Genomic DNA, 7,531 nt, shown 5'->3' on the forward strand with positions numbered 1-7,531 from the left:
GGTGACAAAATGCGCCTTATGACCTAGGCGAGGTCGTCTGTCATGACGAGGGATAAAAGAATAGACAAAATGGGTCTCATCACTGGGGATGAAGCCGTAACTATATAAAACAAGCCATAAAACTTTTTATCAAAACAAAAGCTTGCATTTTTATTGATGACAAAATTTAAATACAAAGAGAAGGTGGGCAGACAGTTTGCCACCATTCTCGATACTCTGATGATACATTAGGACCAGGAAATATAGACAAAGGAATAAAGGAGTCCCAAGTGTATTTGGCGACGTGGTATGCTCCAGACCACTGATCTGACCGTAGATCGAACTCTGGCATGCGGCCTGTCGGGAAGCGAGTGTTGGCACGAACCTGCCGCTGCGAAAACTGTCTGAGACATCTCTCTGGCTGATAGTCTACGCAGAAGAAAGGGCCGAGCAGTTTGTAGCGCTTGTCACGAGCATAGGTGTAGCGAGGAATGGTCTCTCTTCTGTCGAAGAAGTCCCAAATGATTTCTTCCTGATGCAGTTTCTCGATCAAAGCTCGGCATTGAATGGCTGACTTTGGCTGCTTGCTGCTGAATCTGAAAGAACTGGCTTTTGACGGTACATGCCGCAAGAACCATGACTGCAAGGCGTACGTGCACCCTTCTACCAGAATGGTCTCTCCGAGGGCAAATCGAGCCAAACCTCTGTAGAGAAAAGCTAGAGCTGCCATGGAGACTGAAAGCTGACGGGTCTGCTTGCTTCCCGATCTTCAAAAAAGTTGGGCGACTCTGATATCGATGAAATTCTGACCATCCTGAAAGAATGCCAGCCCCACTGTGCATAGGACCATGGCATGCTGGATTCTTTCTTTTGCCGCTCGAGATAAGGTATCGACTTCTTCGTAGGCCCCATATTTGTTGTAGAGTTCTAACAGATCGATGAATCGAGTTCCGCTGATCTCTGTGAGAGGGGAGGAGCTTGATGTCGCACATGGGGCTGGCATGGAAAGGCAGAAGGCCTGCGAGACCGTTGAAGATGAACGGAGGAGGCCCCAGGCCATGGTGATCGAAGGTGGCTGAAGAAGAGGGATGCACATGGGGGTGGTCGGCCATGGAGGGAGAGAGGCGAAAGTGAGGGGGGAAAGCGAGTTAGGGTTTTCAAAACCCTAACTCGATCTTTAAACATCGAAAATCGGTTTTTCCAAAAAGGGGCCTTCTTTTCAAGTTTTCCTAAAAAGGTGGTTAAAGGTGAGTTTTTCGGAAAAAGTTTTCAAAAACCACGTAGTTTTTCCTAATTTCTTTGGTTTTTTGCATGATTTTTCCATTTTTTTGTATTTTTAGAATAAAATCCTAAACTTTGTAAGAAAACAAGGATTAAAACTAATTTTTTTGTATTTTTTCATTTTTTTGTATTTTTGTAATAGAAAAACTAAGATTTAAAGTTTAAACACTAAATTTTTGTATTTTTCTAAGAAATATTTAAAAATGTTTTCTCAAGAATTTCGGGCCATCTTGGGGAAAATTTCTTCAGAAAAAAGGGGTTTGGACCCAGGTTTTGAGGAAATGTTCGAGTTTTAAACCTCGAATCGAGAAATACAACTCGATGGATCTAAACGGATACCGGACGAAGTGTCTGACCTTTTCAAAAGATTATTTTGGTAATTTTGAGAATTTAATTTAAAATTGGATAATGAAGCTCAGATTTGGATTTTGATAATGGATCCGGATCCGAAATTGAGTCAGATATGGAAAATGAATTTAATTTCAACCAAATTTTGAGAAACAAAAGGGGATTTAGATTTAAAACTGACTCAATTACCCAGAAAATGGGGACAAAGGGCAGAAAGGGGATATTTACAACATTTTGAAAAATTTGGGGTGTTCACACTTTACCCTGAGGTCCTTGGCTAGTATGTTCTGAATATCCAGATAGTCTTCCATCTAGAATAGAAAATTCTCTATGGCCTTATTGTCTCTAGAACCATTGAACTTCACTGGCTTTGGCACATTTATCTTTGATGGCCTATCACCATTTCTACTATTTAGGGTCACAGTCCACTGTAAAGTGCAATTCTTCAACTGAAGCTCTCCTACTTCAGTCTGCAGGGCGGTCATTATCGTAGTCAGCGATGTAACCTGTCCCATCAGCAAGTTCACCTACTCTCGCAAGTTTGTTACCTCATCGTCCATTGTTTTGAATGACTCAACTGCGCATAAAATCACTTTCTCATGCAAAGTCACATCAGCAACCAATCTATTGATAGTCTCAACCATCTGCTCATGCCCCAAGGTGAACCCATCTCCTCGACTTCGGCAACTACCTTACCTTTGGTGCTATGCAAGTTATATTGAGGCGCCATGATGTCTTGCTCATAAATCATGGCCTATCGACGTGTCTCTCGACACCAGCTCTAGATTCTATTCCTCAGCTTGAAAATGGGATTTGGTACCACTTGTCACGGACTTATTTCTTTAACAGGCCAGTCCAGCGTGATGGTCCTTCCTTACCACCGTAAGCCTTTCTGATCGCTCGCTTATCGTTGCAGAAGCTTTGAGTATAGAGAGTGCAAGAGAGCGAAAGAGAAGAGAGGAAGAGAAATTGCAATCATTTGAAGGTAATCACAATGATTGTGAACAAAGAAAGCTCAATGTATTTGCATTCATTCACTATTTGCTCACAGACACATTATAGTTCAGATCTATGGGCTAAACCTTTAGGGTATTGCTCAACCTGAACCAAAGTACAAGGGTGACTCAGAGAAAGTTATAAGTGACTCAACACTTACATTAATTTTTGGGGTTTTCATGATTTTGCCACCCTTGTTACTAACAAAATTCACTTTAGGATAACCCTCTTTAGGACTCGAATTCTTTTTGTCACGAAGACGAGTCTCCTCCTCAATTCGGATGTCCTTAAGAAGACCATTTAAAGTGATTTTCTCATTTTTATGTTTTAGGTGATTCCTATATTCTTTCTAGGAATCCGGTAGTTTTCCAATGATGACAGCAACCTGGAAGTCATTATAAATATACATACCTTCTTCTTTGATCTTATAGGCCAATATTTGCATCTCATGAATTTGAGCAAGTATAGGCTTATCATTAACAAAAGAAAAATTAACATACTGATCTACGATAAACCTTTTGTTACCAGCATCTTCTGCATTGTACTTGATCTCGAGAGCATTCCACAACTCTCTAGCCGACTCCAATGGAGAATATAAGTCAAAGAGAGAATCAACTAAAGTGTTCAGGATATGCCCTTTGCATCGGTAGTTGTCAGTATGTCACTTCTCTCGCTCTTTCTTCTGTCTCAACTTCTCCAGCAGCGACAGTGGGACAGGCTTTTTTTAGGACATAGTCGATATGCAGTTCGAACAACAAGAAAGAGACCTTTGATTGCCACCTCTTGAAGTTTGACCCATCAAATCGATCAAGTTTTTTAAGGTCACGGTTGAGCAGATTGATAGAGTTGGATGTAGAACCAGAGGCCATATTGAAGTTCTAAAATTGTTAGTCCAAATCTGTAACAAAACAATGATTTTGTGGAAATAGAGATCTCAAGCCTAGAGGCACGTTCTTAAGATCACTATCTTTAGAACTTCAATCGCCCCACTCTAGGAATTCTGAAGATGCAAAAAAGGGGTTGGTTTCAATTGAGTTCCCAAGATACAACTAGGCTTGAACCTCAAGATAGTCACTGCTTTGCAAAAACAGATGACCTCTCCCACACCAAAACTCTGCAAGCCAAAATTGGGAATAGATAAAAAAGAAAACTGAACAGTCAGAAATTTATATCTCCAAAAGACGGAAGAAGGAAGAGATTTATAGATTTCTTAGAAAGATCAAAACGTTTTCCGATAAATGAGATTAATGGCCACAAATCCAACGATTTGAAATAAGGATGAAAAAGGTCCCTGAATGGTCACCCACCTTTGACTGTGCTCAAAGGCCTTCAAAATCGTCCAACAGTCACAATGCACCATAAAAGCATATTAAAACATTTTAAAAGGCCAGACAATTCGAAAACTGAAAGGTCAAAACGAGCCTTTGCACCTTGCACCGCTGTGAGCGTGCGAAGTGCAAAGTGCGCCATCAAAACGCCACATTGTGCCTCAAGCGCCCTTGCACACACACGCGTGTGTGCGCGAACGGCGCATTCGTTCTTGCATGATGTGCAGTAACGTCCGCAAGCCACCCCAAGACACATGGATTACCAAAGTAAAGAATAAAGAACGGACCCTCTATTTAAACCACTAGAAAAACTTATTTCTCTTAGATATGAGACTAAACTTATTAAAGCACTTTTGGTGGGAACAAAATCACCAATTTTAAAATGTTTCTAACAAGAACTGCCACCCATCTTAAGTAACCAAGGGTTTCTTTTGGACCATAATGATAGTAGTGTAACATCTTGATTCAGAACCTCTCGAGTTCGAGTTCTTAAGTATTACTTTTCAGAGAAAAGAATTCAAAGTGAGCATAGAAAAACCATGACATAATTTTTTTTATTAAAATAGCATCATAGTTTCATAATCTCAAGCCCTCTCATGCTACATCATTCATACATATAATGAGTTTAATAAAATAAGAACATAAAAGAAAATCTCACCTCCAATTAGCATCTTATGGATACCTGCTGAAACAATGACTACTTTGATTAACATTGATTAATCACATGTAACTTATAATAGTAATTATAAAAAAGAGAGTGAGTCTATAACTCAGTAAAAAATATTTATAAGCAACTAAAGACTTTAACTTACAATTGTAGTGGGCTCCAAGCACCTAATCTTAGTTTCGTTTTTATAACACATAATACACGTGTTTTTTTTGAATTATTTCATTAATCTTTTTAAAACTCATAAGCCACTATATTAAATTGGATATATCGATAATAGCCTACTATGGGGGTAACAACAATGTAGAATATCTCAATTCTATGGTATGATATTGGCCAAACAATGAACCACTTTTTGCGATCCCATAAAAGCTACAAGGCATTGTATTGAAAGAGGACTCATCGATAGTTAGCCAAAAAGTCAGATTGAAGAGCTATACCTAATCTTAAGGTTTGTGGTTCATGATACATCCTGATCTGCCTAGAGTACCAAATCACTGTGTAAAATATAAAACTTATGATACATTATGTAATTCTTGTTTTCTTACTTGAACTACCTCAAGTTAATTGTTTTCTCTATGTTTCAAATAAGTTTCTCAAGTTCTTCTTAGGTTTTGATAGTCACAAATATCTAAGCATGCAAAAGATATTGCATCACTATATCAATAAATTATTGGTGGTCCATGCTTATAGCGGCTTTCACTCTAACGACCATCAAGTAACGCTTTTCATTTGTCGCCTCTTCCAAAATTTATGGGGTTAAGTCTAGCATTCTAAGATAACTTAAACTTTCAGTAACCTAACTGAAAAAGATACTCAAAGAACTGTACTCAAATACTCAATTTTGTTCTTAGGAATATAGTTCGGCATTCTCTGTAACATATTTTTGTCTAAAATATAATATTTCTTTAACATGCAAATTATAATAAGAACTTATAGATATATGAAATTATTCTTGGCATTATAGCAAACTCATGCATTTATTCTATCTCTCATGTAGCTTAGAACACATTCCTAGAATGCAGCAATATCAAATGCAAAGTACAACTATGCTCTCAAACATATTGTGTATTATTAACTAAACATGCTTCTAATATCCATTATCTTGAATGCAAGTACTGAACTTGTAACCTACACTTGAGTCACTCGTGGTATTAGGATTTATTTAGTACATAAAAACTTAATTGCTAAATGAACATTTCTTATATTTTATAAAATTACCAAACTACCATTCCAAAGAATGGTCAATCGATACTCAATTTTTTTGGGTCATGTGTTTGACATGAAAACAAGATAGTCAGATTCCTCTTTAGGTCCTGAATCCAACACACCAAACTTCATTCGATTTTGAGTTCGAAGTGAAGAGTTATGCCAAAATTACCAAATAGGTAGAACAAGAGCAAAATTATCATTTTACTTCTCGAATAGGTCTGAATCTCCAAATATAAACTTTTCATTGAACCTAACTTAGAACTAGTCTGGTCTAGGTTAAATCCAAACCGAACCTTCTTGGTTTAGTTTCAGATTTCTCAACTTGGATCCAGATCCAAATCTATTTTATCATGGATCCCAAACTGATCTACTCATTGTTTCATATACTGGATTTAGATTCGATATGATTGATCTGAACTTGGTTTACTTCGAGTTTGGCACAAAATGAAACCAAACTAATTGGGTCCAAACGGGATCTAAACCTGCCTCATTCTAGTTTGGTCCTACTGGATCCAAATTTAATAACGGGATCAAAACCGAATCTCGTCTTTATTTGGTCCAATAAGATTCAAACCTTTGACTTGGTCCTATTAGATCTCGCTTATGATAGAAAATCTAGACAATCACCATCTCAGTTTCCTTCATAACACTACACACACACACACACACACACATATATATATATATATATTACTTAAACTTGTAAATGTCCTGAAACTCACCCCGACTGAATTGGTCTAGGTGTGAACTCACCTGACCCGATCTGGGTCGCACCTAAGTTGGGGCCCTTTCTGATTCGGTCTGGTCGAATTCGAACCGAGTTGATCGTAAAGTCCAAAAATTGAGATAGAACTACGTGTTGTCTCGTCTGATATGTTGACCCAACTTGATCTATTCAACTAACTGAGACAAAGAGCTCAGCTCTCTGTCCCGTCTCTTTCTTGTGATCAGACTCCGTCGTCTCTCGGTCTGGGCAATCCCAGACTAAGTTGGTCTTCAATTATTTGTCTTACTCTCTGTTGACCTGTTTGGGTGATCCCCAGACCGAGTCAGTTTGGGCGATCCCCAGACCAAGTCAGTCTGATCATTGGTTGAGGCAGAGAGCCAAAGCTCTCCGTTTCGCTCCCTTCACCTCTTAGCTGAGTCAAAGAGCAAATGCTCTCTGTCTCGCCCCTAACTTTGACCAGACTCGATCTCAATGAAACCCAGACCTAGTTGCTCCCCCTTCTTTCTCCTTTTTAGGAACCTATCGGCAACCCTGAGGTTGTCGATGGATGAGGCAAGGGTGCCCTACCCCTGCTCCAAATCACAGTGGCTATGGAATCGACAACCCGGTGAGGTTGTCGATGGCTGCCAAAAGAAGGGACAGAGGCACCACCTCTGTTTGGTTCCTTCCTCTCTTTTATTTTTCTTTTTATGATGGGCGGCGGGAAAAAAGGCCACCCTCTGTCCCCCCTCCCTTTCGTTGAGGCTGCCAACAACCATGGTTGTTGCCGATAGCCGATTGTGGTGGTTGAGATAGAAGTGCCACCCTCTGTCTCACTCCCTTCTTCTCCTTAGCTTAAACCAAACACAAAAAGAAAGGGGAATGAAGCTTACCTCTTGTCAGACGACGCTCGACCGGTTATTTGGAGGGGGTTGAAGGACTTGTGCTTGTAACTCCCCCCTTCCCCTCCATTAATGGAGGCCTCTCCATCACTGGAATCGTGGGGAGAGGGAG

This window comes from Nuphar pumila, chromosome 6, assembly GCF_984573655.1.
Source record: "Nuphar pumila chromosome 6, dmNupPumi1.hap1.1, whole genome shotgun sequence".
Classification (NCBI taxonomy): Eukaryota; Viridiplantae; Streptophyta; class Magnoliopsida; order Nymphaeales; family Nymphaeaceae; genus Nuphar; species Nuphar pumila.